Raw genomic sequence first — 16,050 nt, 5'->3', positions numbered from 1 at the left:
ATTACCACACTTGCTGATAAAAACTTATAATAAATGCTTCAAGTGGCCATTAAAGAAGCAAAGAAATTGAATTTAGTATGTCTTATGAAGAAATACAGTATTATTAAAATTTTCTCATTGCATATATTCACCGATAGTTTCCAAATTTTTGAGGAGTTAATTGGACCTTGAATTAATAAGCACATCCTTTTACATAATTCAGCTGAATAATTTACAGCAGCGTTTAATTCCCAAAACATTCAATAAGCATGTATTAAGATGTTAATCATATTTTGTTCACATTTACTATTTAAAAAATATGGGAGTTACCTCGCCGGCAAGGCAGTAAAAATATTATTTTAACTTTAGAGCTTTTTTATGAGCATTATACAGGTTTTTATTATTAAATGTGACTTGAACCTGAATTCGGAATCTTCTGGAAGATTTATACAATAAATGTGCTATCGCACCAACCTTATGAAATCTCTTGCGAAAAAAAATTGTAAAAAATCTTATGAATGTAAAAAGAAAAGAAGTTGTAAAAAAACTTCCGAATGTGAAATGAAAAAAAGTTGTGAAAAATCTTATGAATGTGAAATGAAAAAAAGTTCTAAAAAATCTTATGAATGTGAAAAGCAAAAAAAATTGTAAAAAATCTAATGAATGTGAAATGAAAAAAAGTTGTAAAAAATCTTATGAATGTGAAAAGAAAAAAAAGTTGTAAAAAGTCTCTGTATGTGAAATGAAAAAAAGTTGCAAAAAATCTTATGAATGTGAAATGAAAAAAAGCACGAAGGTGAAATCTTATGAATATGAATAATCTTATAGTGACCGGTCAGTGGCTGATTTGAGACTATCTCGGAACAAGTAATATTTTCCGCTTACTGTGATGGTAGCAGGACATTTTCAAATATTGTCAGATAATTCCTAACCCAGGAATGTTTGTCTTCCCAGGCTATGAACAAAAAAAAAAAAAATGGTGATATATTTTGGGGAATTACGCCGTGTTGTGCTCTAACATTACAGTGAAAGGCTGTCCGAAACGTTGGCTAAATAATACCCCAAAAATGTATAAAAATAATACTTTTGGTCGTGAAAATCCCAAATCATATCAACATAGATCTGTTGTAATGGAGAAATGCTACAGTTCTAAAGTTTGCTAGAATAGCTCAGTTGGTAGACATGGTTTGAACTGTAATTCTTACATGTATGATTTATCTAATAATATCAATTTTTTTAGTTTTAAACATAATTATTAACGCTATCTTCATAAGAGAATAAAAAAATTCGGTAACAAAATAACTTTCTAATACAAATAATATATTTTCTAAAAGAGGGTAGGTACCTATCCACATGAAATCGTTTCCTTGAGAAAGTATGCCATGAAATGTCACATTTGAATATATCAAAAATATATTTCAAAGTGACCGTAAGTAAATTGTTTGTGTCCATATTTCAAAGTAATCGATGTTTCCACTGATATTGCCAAAGGTTGCATAATGATTTCATCGCATTAGGTTTTTTCATTCCCAGTCCGTATCGTTGTGACCATGTAGTATCGCGCTGAATTAAGCCCCCGCATACTCAAATTCTACTTATTTATGACAAGTTTCTCGTTAACTTTTTTAGTTTTTATGTACCAAAAAAAAATATTTTTGCTCAGAAATTTATTTAAGACACGTTTTTTTCTGTTATAGACATGAAAAAATTCACAGTCTGTCATGCAATTCCAGTGTGGAATGCAACTAAAGTATTTGTCGATAAATTTTTGCTCTACTTCAAATGAGTGTTATTAAATATTTTCACTATTTTCGCTTAATTATTATAGTTTTTTTTAATATTAGCGCACTCCCTCTAACATTCTTATTTATATATCTCCCTTTCAATCCATCTTTTAACGCTTACTAGGGGGCCTCAACACAAATAATGTATGTCACAACTAATCTATTGTACATTACATTGATTGGTTTGAAGTTCAGTGCTTAGAAAGCTTTATTTCAATTTAAAGAATTTCCTGATTTCATCATCCGATGAAGGAATTTGCTTGTTCAGTAATATTGTTCCTAATTATAACATGTAAAAGATCAGCGGTTCCCAAAATAATTTTAATATGAAGGATTACCAAAAGTAATATATCAATTTTTTGTGAATTCGGCTTTTTGAGCGTTTAAAAACATAAAATGATTTTATTGCTTAGGCATTATATTTTGTTAATTAAAAAAAATCAAAATATGCATAATCCTTTGATTGACTTAGAACATTCAAATGGATTTGAATCAAATTGTAACGGTTTTAAAACAAAAAGCCCAGTAATATCGATTCGAAGATCTAGGCAATCGTATCGATGTGGTCAATATAGTGGCCTTTTTAATGGTTCAGTAAAGATTAAATTTATAAATGTGAAATTGTCTTGTTTACTTGGACTCCATTATTCACATTTTTTTATTCATTTGCGTCAGAAGAAAGTTTGAAAAAAGAATTGTCACCGAGAGAGTGACATTTCTTTGGAAAAATTAAATAATTCCTTATTTGAAATTTAAAAAAAAGTTAAATGGTTCATTGAAAACACGGTTTATAATTAAGAAGGTAACTACTTACAAATTTTACGATTTTAGAGGAAATTTTGGTTTTGATTTATTAAATACGAGACAATAAGAAACATCACAGTCTACAATATTAAAAAAATTAAGAGTAATAAATACCAATATGAAATTTTGACGTGCCCCAAACGTGGCTGTAGCAAAATGAATACAAAAAATGTTATTGTAATTTTATTGCGTTTTATTCAAATATTGAATTGGCTATTAAATAGTAGTAAACGAAAAGTATTTTTATTACGCCGCTAATATTTTATTAATAATAGTTACTTAATATTCTAAGATTAAAAATAACACGAGCAATATGCCTATTTATTCTTCTAAGCACATGTTGCACTTTGGTAGCATGTAATAATAATTCACAGAACTACTAGTTAGTAAAATGCTATTAATTAAGAATTATTTTTAACACGCCTGTTTTCTATTTTGACGTCGTTTGCGAAATTTATGAATGTTCCGTCTTCTTGAATATATTTAATAAATTGATATAAATTTGAGTAATGAGTAAACCGACGTATATTTAAAAACTTTTTGACCACTAGATTCAAGACTTTTTGTAAGTTCATTAATTTTTTCTTTTGACGATGTCTCCAATAGTCTACAACAGGTACATTGATATTGGAGCACGAAGTCTCTAGTGGCAACCTTATAACTCGGGTTTTCCCTAGGATCTTTAGATCTGGATAAATCCAAGCCTTTTATGCTAATTAAAATGACTCTATCTTGTTATATATAAAAAAAAAACGTTGTGGCCCCGACCTAATGTTTTTGTTTTGTCCGATGTTTGGGTGATTTGGTCGCTGGAGACCCGACTTTTACGTATCTTTTTTTTTACCGAGTGTAACGCCAACCTTACAAAACTTTCGGTTAACAAAATATCATGAGTGTGTGAAATGAAGGGAATAAAAGGGTTTCGATTTATGAATGTACCATAGTAACAAATCTTGAAAGTAGGCGACACATTACGCTATACGCATTGTGACTTGGTCTATTTCAGTATATCGCTCGCCAAACACTAACAATAGGAATGTATGGTGAGCGATATGCTGAAATAGACCCAACCACGAAAGTATAGTGTTCTGTCACAGGCTGATTAAAAAAATGTCATTTTACATTAACTCCACACAGTAGGCCACGAGCAAAACGAATTCCTCTTCGGGGAACTTGAGTGAAGGGTATTTTTAAGTACAGGAAGTGGAGGAAGTTCTGGGCCGGAAATATGGGTGAAGGTTAGGTAGGAGGTGTAGGGTAGGGAGTAGGGGACGTTTTTTTTATTGATAATATTACAACTTTTCAGGTTTTGTACCTAATTTGTTATACCTAAAAATACCATTGATTCATTTAGAATGTAGAACCAAAAAATCTTGCAAACTCACCGTAGGTTTCGAAGAATACGTCGTATTTGAAATCCACCGGACGAATTCGGCTGCAGATTTGAACTGAGACAATACTGTTGTATGTATGCCGATAATTAAAACAAAATTTTGAACAGAATATGAATTCATCCCTCTTACTGCGATGGGTCGAGAGAGTCCGGCTGGAGAGGTCAAAGGGTCTGTAAACCTCTTCCCACGAACCCCTCCTCATCAAAAGTAGCAAACCGTTTGGGATGACCAATGGCAGCGGTAATGGTTATCAAATAAATGGTTCCCGGGGCGACAGTACCCACAACACCTCCCAAATTGAAGCAAAACTCTATATTAATAATCATTTCAAGAAAATATGGCTCACAATTGCTTATTTTTACTTGCCCTTTCTTCATTTACGTGTTTTTTTTTGCCTTTCGGAATTTGCAATGAATATATTTCTTCGTTCAATACAAGTGTCAGGGGGTAAAGTGCGCAAGTAAAAAATAAATAATAATTTTTTTTTTCGAAATTCCAACGTTTTAAGGTACTTTCAGGTAAAAAAATGAATGGTTTGTATGAAAAAAAAAATTCTACAGTGGAAAAATATTTTTTGTTTGAAAAAATAATGCAATTACGAAAAAAGTCATTTATATATTTTTTTAAATTTCTGCCATCACGTGGAATCACTACCCGAAGTTAGTGCACTTGATCCCCAGACACCCTGTATGGGTAAAATCTATAAAATATTGATCAATATTATTATATTTGACTTATGGGTTTTTTCTTTTCGCCCATAAATGGATTATCTGTAATTATTTATTTACCTTTTTAAAGTGTCTGCTCAGAAAATTCTCATTTCTGAGCACAAACTGCCTCCTGTTTTATGTTATGTTTTAGTTTTAAAATTCGTGTTTTGTCCTGTCCTACTGTTATTTTTAATCTATGTTTTGTCATCACTTTGTATAAACAGTGTATTTAGTGTTATAATATCAGATCTGTATTGGGTAAGGCACACTGTAGGAATAATTTTAAGAACCATTAATACTGAATTACCATTTTAAAAAAAGTTTGTTATACGAGTAGTTAAGCTAAACTGCGCTATATAAATGCCATGTTATTATTATTATTATTATTACGTGATTCATTTATTCTATGCACATAGTTTTCAAATCATTATATTAATATTTCGCAGTATAACAAAACTATATTTAGGAGTTTAATTCAGGTAATACGTAATTTAATGCTGACGGTGAGTGAGTTAACACTGGAGAAATGTCTCATTATGGTTTTATTATGTTTGTGTATTTTCGTTGAATAACAGTGGTCATAGAGAATTTGGTGTGATTATTCAGTCGATTAGAATGCACGGTCATTTGACGTGTCTTCACACTTTCATTTGATATTGAGACACACACAATTGCCATGGGCTATGACTGAAAGTTATAATACAATGTTTGCACTAGAAATGATATATTCACGTTTGCTTAATTTCAAACTGCATTGCAAGCCGATATACCAGCAAAAGAAATACCACCAAACGACATTTCTTTGAAGTACCCAGTTTGCGCTATTCAAAACATATTTTTCAATAGATTTATTTATCAACTCCAATGTAAACTGATTTGATTACTCAAAATAAAGAAACCAATTCATCTATTTATTTATTAACGCCCTATTTGGGTCTTCACTTTTGAAAAAAGTATATGCATGATATCTGCATAATAAAATATTGAATTTTACAATAGGGATATAGTATAAAAATTATAATGTAATGAAATATCTAACTTAGTATATAGAATAACAATTTGACGGCGGGTAGGGGAAACGCTTCCGCGAGAACCATTTATCGGATAATTAACACTCCTGCTGGTGTTAATTTGTCACCTGAAGTGGCTCGCTACATTCGGTGGCTTAGCAGGAGTGCCCGAGTTCATGGGGGTGAGGTTTGTCTAGTTCTCGGCAGAGGAAGCGTCTGCCCACATACTGCGTTGCGGGCCGGATTTGAAGATAACGTTGATGGAGACCTTTTTACCTATCCAACAGGAGGTGGACATCAGTGGGAGGGATGGATTGATGGCATAGGCCCTGAAAAAAAATATCTTTGAGCGTTTCCGATTTATTCATATCACCGATGATGCTTAAATAGAAAACACATAAAAAAAACAATCAAAATACATAGTATGCCCCGAATTTTAAAGAATATCCCGGACAGCTTAATTCAACAAGTTTGCACTATATTTTCACAATATACTGTAGTGTAAATATTATTTAGCATCTTGTCTAGCGTAAAACGATCTGATTCCTCGAAACTAAACACCTCACCCAAAGCATTTTATTTTGCCACTCTTTTTTACGCATATTGTTTTTGACTCACTCATTTTGCATTTAATCTACCGCAAATGATATGCTATTGATATTTAACTATAAGATGCGGTATATTTGCGGTGGAACCATCAAAGATAGCACACGTAAGAATCAATACCTAATATGATTGACCTACGCGTAAAGTGCTTTTAGAACCCCATTAATCACTTTTAGAACCCCATTAAACACTTTTTCTGTAAAAACAATTCAATAAACAATCGTAATATGTATAATAAGGCCAGTATCAGACCAGGCTATACTCATCAAACCTTTTTCGGGCGCGGCCTACAGAGATTAAAATTATGTTGTTGTGTCACATAAAGCTACCTCTACGGAAGGAGAGGGAGTCAGATCAATTGGGGAGCTGCCGCGGAATATCATTTCTTTGAATGGAATCTGTCACCTGGACAGCTGACAGCCGCGGGAATACAGCAAATCCAGTCACATCATTGTCAAATATCTTCTGACTTGCAGATCACGGCATAACATCATCGCCACGCTCATACTTCAATAGGTAGGTCATAGGTCAATTCCAAAAAACGCTTGATGCGTAAAGCATAGTGTGGCAGTATCATAATGGGAACTCGTATTTTAGGTTTTCACGTGAAAACGTTTATTTGGGAGGTAATAACTGTTTTTTCTTAATTAAATAAAATATTAAATTTTGACGACTTGCGTAAACGCGACTGGAGCAAAATTACTTTTTTTATAAATATTGATTTAAAAAAGAGTATTTTTTAAATCATTTACAAAAAAAATTGTTTTTAAATCATTTACAAAAAAAACAACAAAATTTTTATGGAATTCAAAATTTCAATGTATTTAAATTATTAATAATATAATTGTATATTTACATATATACCATGCACCCACCATAATTAAGCTGAGCTCGTGCGTATGGGGAATGTGTAATTTTTGTTTATTTATTTGTTAATAACACCCTGGTGTGCTTTTACATATTTTTACAATTTGTATGGCTTAGTGCCCAATCCCACATCTCTCAATTCTTGCATACGATTATCCGTGTCTAGATTAACCACAGTGACATTACGCAATTATTTTGTGATATCAAACCACCCCGTAAAACCACCGTTCACCGTAACACATTCTACGCTTCCCTCATACAGAGACGCAATTGCCTGAGTCAGATTCGTATTCACTCCATACATGGACAAAACCTTCCATAGCTTTTTCCTGTCGACTCGATTAGATTCAAGAGGTGGGATTGGGCGCGATTTTGAGTAATCTGAAAGTATGTTGACCGTTGTATGCTGATGATGCGGTGTTTATTGCTAATAGTATGGATGACAGTCTCTCAGTTTGGGCGAATGAGTTAAGAAAGGAGTGTAAGGAGGATATATGATGCAAGTGCGAATGGTAGCAGAAGTCGGGGACGCCCGAGGAAGACATGTCACGATCAAGTGAATCAGATACTCGAGTCGGGTCATGTCAAGAGTCAGAATAATAGAAGAGTATGTATGAGACGATGTATGAATGTGAATGAGGCAAGAAGTGGATGCCAAGACCGAGTTGTTTGGCGGTCCGTCATCTCTGCCTACCCCTGCGGAGAAAAGGCGTGATGGTTAGTTAGTTATATGGTTTAGTGTATAGGTATAGGGAAAAAAAAGTTTAATAGACTTAGATAATAGAAAAAAACTGACATATTAAATGTTAAGTTATCCATTAATCGTGTATTAATCGAGTACGACAGAGAAAATACAAATAACTGGTTTAGAACTGCAGTAAGCATAAAAAATAATAATCTGATGAACATTGAAATAGTAATAATAATTATACACAAAATGTTATCGTGATATTATTATTTTTATTCAACTGATTTGCTATTAAGTAATTGTAAAGCATTTTTATTACACCACTAATGTAATATTTACAATAGAAATATTCAAATTTTACAAATGTGTTTGAAGATTTAAAATAGCACATATTTGCTAGACTACCATGAAAATGTATTTATTTTGCTCAACACACGTTGCGCGTTGGTAGCAGGTGATAATAGTCGTAAGAAGACGCCGAACGCTGACCATTTCGTCAGCAAAACGGCAAACAAACAACACAGCTTTAATACTAATCTATATGCAATCATTTCCAGTTAGTGATGATACCGTGTGTTGTGTGTGTAGGAGGAGGGAAACTGTCAACATGTTAACATTACAATAGCTGCAAGGGTGGGCCATAGAGACCTACTGGTGAGGCTATATCGTCTCGGCGGACAGTCACTTCCAGCGTGCCTTACGGGACACAAGTCTAGTTTGCTTTACTCGTGGCTTTTCTTCATCTGTACCATCGGTAGTGCATTGAATCGGTGTGTTATTTATTTGTTCATTATTTCATATTACTGTACAAAAAAAAATTTGATCAAAAATATTTTTCTTGAATATTTTTTCTTGAATGATTTTTGCATGGTTTTACATAATATAATTCAGTGTCTATTTATATTTTTACGTTTGATGAAAAGCTGTTTTTCCTACTTGGGTTTAATATAGCTTCGCGAGTGTAAATAAGCTACGATCATGAACGTATTAATTCGTTGTTTCTTAGGTGTGTGTATGGATTTGGATTCGTTTTTTTATGTAATTATTTAAACCTCGATAAATTACTTTGAATATATAAATTTAATAAATTTTATTTTGGTTTATGAAAATGGTATAAATCTTGGTTCTCTTAGGTTTCTGTGTAAGAAAATGCATACAATTATAACCTCATTGATAAATTTATGGAATGCAGACGCTTGTATGCAAATATTCCAAATATTTATTATTATTGAGTTCATGAATATTTTATGGAATTCTAATTAATTGTATTTTTAAATATCTATATTCTCTATTATTTCCCTGCTCATTCGCTGTTTCAGTTTTTATAAGGTTTTACCCATCAACGTAATGTATTATTTAAATAAAAATAGGACATGTTTATCCGAGACACTATCTAGGTTACAAACCAATTTCGTTAGAAGCTTTGTTTCCATTTTAAAATGTACATGCCAAAAATTATTTGCAAGATGATATAGTTAATTCTGAATTTGAACTATGAGATCGACAAATATGACCCTTAATAATTAGATCACAATGGTCGAATGGTTTAAGACGCCTGTCCCAGTAAGACAATGGATCCTAGGTTCAATTCCTAGTTGTGACTGTTATTTTATTTTTATTTTTCTGTGTCTTGTTCTGTTTCACGTTTCATTTAGATTTATTAGTATTATCTTCTTCTTCAATGATAAATTAGTTTTTTTTTATTCGTCTTAGTAGTGGACGTCGATTTAAGTAATACCCTATATTTAAACAAATTTTGCTAATTTTCTGTAATTGCTTTCAAAACACTGGTAAAGTAGTGAAATTATACATGGAGCACTATAAAGTTTATCTTTATACTTTATAATAATTTTCTCAATTTCTCTGCATTTCAATCGGTGTTAAATAACTCCCGTTCACACGACAAAGATAATTTAGAAAAAAATGTCTCTAACAGTCAAGATAAAGTTTTTGCGTAGACTACAAGGGTGTACCGTGGGCGAACCCTTCCTGATCCGGAACAAATTTTAAAGCAACTGCATTTTTGAATAAGTTTAAAATTTTTAATTCATGCGTTGAAAAGACAACTTTTCCAAAAAAAAATCGCAAGACGCTCATTATTAATTTGATTTTATAAGTTTGAAAGTGATAAATTTATATTTTTATTAGAACAAACCATATTGTTCCGGACTTCCAATAGATCATATGAATATTTATAATCTAGAGTCTAGATAAAGTAATTTCTGTTTTTTTTTTTAACAATATTAGCTATCAAATATTATACAATGCAAAATGCACGTGCATAGAAAGCGCATGCTAATTTATTACTCAGTCGATTATGTTCGCGGTGTATGAAACGGTTAAATAATTTATGAAAACAACATCTCAAAGCGCGAAAAATTTTTCCACGGTAGATGAGCCAGTGGATTTTCCGGATATAAATATTACTTTTTTGAGATGAATATTTTTAGCGGATTAAGGATTGATAGATAATCGATAAAATACTAATTGAAAACATAATAAATAAGGTATTAAAAACCTTTTTTTCTTTTCATAATATGTTTCGTAATCATAGACTAAAACATCAATGTTCGTAATACATGAAATCATTGCTTTCAATTTTTAATTTGCTGTGTAAATGTTATTTTGCTTGTGGCCGTGAAAATGATGGGACAACCTTTAATGGTTAGAATACATTACCAATAAAAGTAATGAAAATAAATTATTTATAAATTTATTTAATACTGTTACAAAGAATACTACATTTTAAAATTGACTGTCTCGAATTACTTCAATGTATCAATATCCATGTTCCCAAAAAATCATGCCGACATTTCTTACCTTTTTACTTCATTAACACCAGGACACTAGCTTACCAAAATTCTCGGATTCCGAGACTTCACAATCTCGGAAACAAATATTCTGATCTGGGTGATATATTTCATTAATATATATTATGATATATTTCATGATATATTTATTTATAATCAGTATAAATGTTGTATATTCTATCACTTTTATTCTTCTAGACACAAATAGACCTATGTACCCATATAACTTCTCCGCTTCTACTATTTTGTTTTGTTGAATCTTTTAAACTCAATTATATGCGTGAGGATTCATTTTTGCCATTATGTTTACATTCTTCTTTATTGTATTTATTTTTAAGTGTTTACTCTGATACAAAATGCTTGTATTTTTTTAAAAAAAGCCCACTAGGGTGTGTAATAAAATAAATAAAAGAAAATAACATGAATGAGTGAGAAATTGCTCTTGCATTCGTGATAATACCTGTTAATTTTCCAACGTCAGAAAAAAAAATTAAAACAATTGTATTAATCAACTGATTGAAGTTATGCTGTCATTTCAACGTTTTGATTATATTCGATAACTTCTGTATCTTTAACATAATTTAGTTTGTAAAAAAATTTTAAAAATTTCAAAATTTATTATAGTATTTAGTAGTGCGCCTAATGCACGACAATCTCATGTAATATATAATATGTATATCGATGACGATAGCTACCTTGAATAAATTATTCATTTATTTACTGTCCAGTGAAGGCAGTAAGCATTTTTACGAGTATACAATGGAACTTGCACAACTTTTGTTTCATGTTCAACTGCTTTGGTTGACATGGTAAACAGATTAATATTTTGAAATATTAATTTGTATATCATAATAATAATATAATGAAATCCCACATTTAAAATACACGTAGCACGTAGACATATCAGGGAAAACTGGGTTTTAACTGCGTTTTGGTATGTTTAAATTCTGTGTGGTAATATCAGTATACGTTTCTTATAATTAATTTATACAGGTGATGTTTTTTAATGAGAGTTGTTTAGCTTTGACTTAACTCGAAATATTATTATTATTGGAAAAGTCTGAATAACTCACAACTCTCAAGTTTCACATTAAGGCCCTTCGTACATAGAGATATTTACAAGCTACGTGACTGTGATGCAACCACAAGTAGCCTACCGATATGTTACTTTTTAAAGCTTATTTCCGTACAAGGCGCTACCCGAAATATACTGAACTTGTTCATTTTTAGTGCAGATGTGGAATTAATATGATGTCAAGTGACTCTCGCGACGAACATAAAGAAGATTTTGGATTCTCGCATCCAACGAAATAAATTTTAATTTTAGGGAATTCGTCGCCGCTATTTAACTGCACTGAAAATTGACCTTTCTTTCCAATCTCAATCTAAATCTTCTACGCTAAATCATTTCTTAAGTATTCCGGTAAATTATAGTTATATGAACATGGATATTTTCCCATCTCCAGAATAAATTTAACATTTAAATCATGTTAAGATATCATTTCTGTCAAACGAATAGCGGATGCAAATTCAACTCATATAACGTGCTACCAACACTGTTTGTAGCGTGCAACAGAATTATTCTAATACTAACCCGCAGTCAACGTGTCGCGTCGTGTACGAACACTATAAACATTGTATGACGGATACTCACGAGCGGCGGGTATGCTCCACGCACAAAACTCGAGTCGCTTGTAAGTATCTCCTTGTACGAACGGCCTATTCTGTTGACAAGAGTACAGACCGTTGAATAAAATTCAAAAGTGGTTTATTTAAATAAAATTTTATGAGGAGTTAATTAAAACGTTATCCCCATGAAAACCTTACGAGCAAAGGGACTAAATAAACGAAACTACTTGCAAAACAGTTTTGAATTATTAAAAGGAACATTACATGGCCTGATGAAAAAGTAATGACTATATACCACGTTCCCCTAACAACGTGCTGCAGCAGATAATATGCACGTAACTCATAGCCATCCTCAAGGATGATATAGGCTCTCAGAGAAATAAATGTAGAGTGCAATATATATTCTTTTTTAAATACCCCCGTGCTAATTCTAAGGATCTTTGTTCGGTTTAAGAGCGCCTAACCCATAATTCTTTAGCGGCAAGAGCAGCCTCTTGCATAGTTGACGCTAAATAACTCGATATAATTTCGTAACTCCAATGGTCGCTTTTAAACCCGTCTTATCTGGGACATGCCGTTCTAAGGACAGCAAAAAGCAAAACCGGCGAAACTTCTCACTACTTCTTACTAAAGTCCGTCTGCACTTCGCGTGAGTGACTCTGCTATAGGAAATGCTTTGGAAAGTAAAAGTAATACAAACCTTCATGTCACATTCCAGTAACCTACAACCGTGAAATAATCAGATCATTTCCTTTTTTTTACAAAAATTACAAGATATAACGAATGATGTCGGGAACCGCAGTCAGTTATCTGTGATTTGGCCGTTTTGCACGAACGCAGAAATGTTCAGCTAAATATTGGTACCTACTCCCAATAAAACAATATTACGCTGTAATATTTGGTAGATATTTCGACTTTTTACGCGTTTAAATACTGATCGTAAAACAAATAATTACAATTTATAATTTAAAAAATCTTCAGAGAAAAAATAAACGCCGCTGATGGGAATTGAACCCGCAGCCTTCTCATTGCCGGTCAGCTGCTCTACCACAGCGCTACGTTAGCTAATTCCAAAGCCACTAAGTATTCACTTTATTAGTAGTTTTCAATTAAAAATTATTTCTTTTAGATTTTTCTTTATTAATTTGTATTTTTTCTCGGAAGATTTTTTTTTATTTGTATGGGTGTTTCAGGCTAGTAATTATTGCTCGTATTTATTTGTTACCATTTGTGGTGTGCATAAAAACCTTGTCCATAAACATTATTTTAAAATAAAAATTAAAAAGCTGTTAAGATGAATCCTGTTTAATATATTCTTACATTTGCAATATATTTCAACCTTAATACCCATACATTCTACACTTTAACCACTTAAACTCCCTTCATACTTATCTCAAATACCCTATATAATTTACTTAATTAAATTATCATTTAAAATATTTTTAAATAAAACTTAATTTATACTTATTTTTATCAATTAAATTATCAATAAAATCAATCTGTAAACTTAACCCGATAAACACAGGGACATCCCTTGCAGGCTGGTGAAATAACACTAACCAAATGCATTTAGTGTTAAATTTTTTTTTTCATTAAATTTAATAAAAAAATTACATTTTTAAGAATGGTTACTTTTAAGTATAATTTTAACTTGGAATAATTGGAAAATAATGGAAATAATTAAAAAATTAAAAACAAAACTTAACAATGTAATGGAATACCCACTCCTTTAATTAGCATTATTTAAAAAAAAATGTATATATATATATGACTTATGACCGCCTTGAGATAGGAGCCGTATTTGGATCTATGGTCTTTCCTTCATCTAGAAGTGACTTGAATATAATGTTCGTACAGTTCTAAAGACAAAACTTTGATTAATTTTAAAATGGCACACACTGACTACATATTTAATGACTTCATTATGAGTTATTATTACATTTGTACAGTACGAAATAAAAAATCTTTTCACCGTTGCGAAATAGTTGTTTCTCTATTTTATTTACTCTAGTACTTCTTTATACACTGCACTGTTATTTAACGTAATAAAATAATTTTTGTCATATCATTCAATTTTAAGTACAATTTCATAAAATGCCTGCTTCAAAATTAAAAATTAATGACCTTAAGAAAAACGAACGTTAAAATGCATAAAATATTTATAAACCGTGTGTTACTGGCTTGGCGTTCAATTTTTTAAGTTTACAAAACCATTTAAATGTCATAACTTTAAACTGAATTTCCCCTTGCGTATATTTGGGGTTATGACTATTATGTAACAGGTACCAGGTTTTGGGAGAAAATTTAACCACAATATAAATAATTGTTGCCTGTAAAAAGTTTCTATTCAGATCAATCTAATTATTGCGGCTTCTTGATAGTTTTTGCTATGGTCCATGGTGTAATAATAAATATTAAAAATTATTTTAAAATCGTATAAAATACATTTAATCAATGTCATTTATTTTAACACTTTAACCTTCGAGAACTTTATATTGTGTCTAATGGATAATGTTGTAATATTGTGTCCAATGGATAATGTTGTAATATATTGTGTTCAATGGATAATGTTATAATATTGTGTCCAGTGGATAATGTTGTAATATTGTGTCCAATGGATAATGTTGTTATATTGTGTTCAATGGATAATGTTGTAATATTGTGTCCAGTGGATAATGTTGTAATATTGTGTCCAATGCATAATGTTGTTATATTGTGTTCAATGGATAATGTTGTAATATTGTGTCCAGTGGATAATGTTGTAATATTCCCACTCTTTACATAGACATTAGAATTTAAATAATATTTTCTACGAAAATTAGGTACACACATTTTCCATCTAACCCTCCGAGCACTTTAACTTTTGCCTATTAACACCGTAGGTTCGTTATTTTAACTTATTAAAATACGCCATTTCAAAGACTTTGCAGTTTTGTGGCGAACAAATATTGACTTAGCTCTTCTTCTCGAGCCCGTGAGCCACCGGCTTAGCACTTGACATATTAATTTGCTGTTTAATCACCGCATTCAATTTAAAGTTGGTAAATATAATTCTATTCCCACAATATAAGTGTGGTACTCATTAAGGCGATGCCATACGTAGTAATGCAAAATCATGTGTTTTGGTTTGAAAATTTGGTCGCCTAGAAATGTTTCAGGTGCTTTAATTAAATACTGCCAGTAGAATACATTACATATTTGAAATAATCGAGTATTTTTTACATAAGTCTTTTTATAAGCCCAGAAAAAAATAGTGTAAAGGCCTATGAAAACTGCTTTAACGTTCAAAATCTCCTACTTACGAACCCATTTTCGATTATGATTTTATTGTATAATGTGGCAAATTAAGTTATTTATAAAATGATCGAAAAAAAATTACGCCTGAACATCCACAAAATAAAATAAAAGGCACTTTTTGGCAATGTTTTTTCCTTGCATAAATCAAAACAGGCGGATGGTGTTAAGCGGGAATTTAAACCTTATCGCCATCTACGTAAGGGTTGTTATTGATAGCGGCTCAAATTACATCGCCTTAAGAAATATGTTTATTGCTTAAAAACCTTATCAACAAAAATCTCGTTTGTATTTTTGACACTAAATCGAAAATCATTGAAAAGACTCGATGACATTTTTTGCATCATATCTGTTTTTAAAACTCGTGTTAAAAAGGTTGATAAATAAATGGCTGATAAATAAAGCATTTTTAAAATATTATAAACTAAGCATTATTTTGTTTCAATCATCGTTTTAATTGCATTAAAATGCAGAT

At 31.3% G+C, this 16,050-nt stretch overlaps 1 protein-coding gene across 1 annotated transcript in view; it reads left to right on the top strand.

The window, feature by feature from the left end:
• The first annotated feature begins 8,479 nt into the window (after positions 1-8,479).
• The window catches only part of LOC149426720 (very long chain fatty acid elongase AAEL008004-like), a 36,541-nt gene continuing 28,970 nt past the window's right edge, over positions 8,480-16,050 (top strand). Inside the window, exon 1 of the mRNA XM_089638079.1 lies at positions 8,480-8,612. The gene's annotated coding sequence lies outside the window, so the exon portion shown is untranslated. The remainder of the gene's footprint in view (positions 8,613-16,050) is intronic.

Source organism: Hesperophylax consimilis, chromosome 1 (genome assembly GCF_061612785.1).
Source record: "Hesperophylax consimilis isolate HC1 chromosome 1, BYU_Hcon_1.0, whole genome shotgun sequence".
NCBI classification, from domain to species: domain Eukaryota; kingdom Metazoa; phylum Arthropoda; class Insecta; order Trichoptera; family Limnephilidae; genus Hesperophylax; species Hesperophylax consimilis.
The sequence above is the reverse complement of the archived record's forward strand: the minus strand, read 5'-3'. Positions and strand labels throughout refer to the sequence as shown.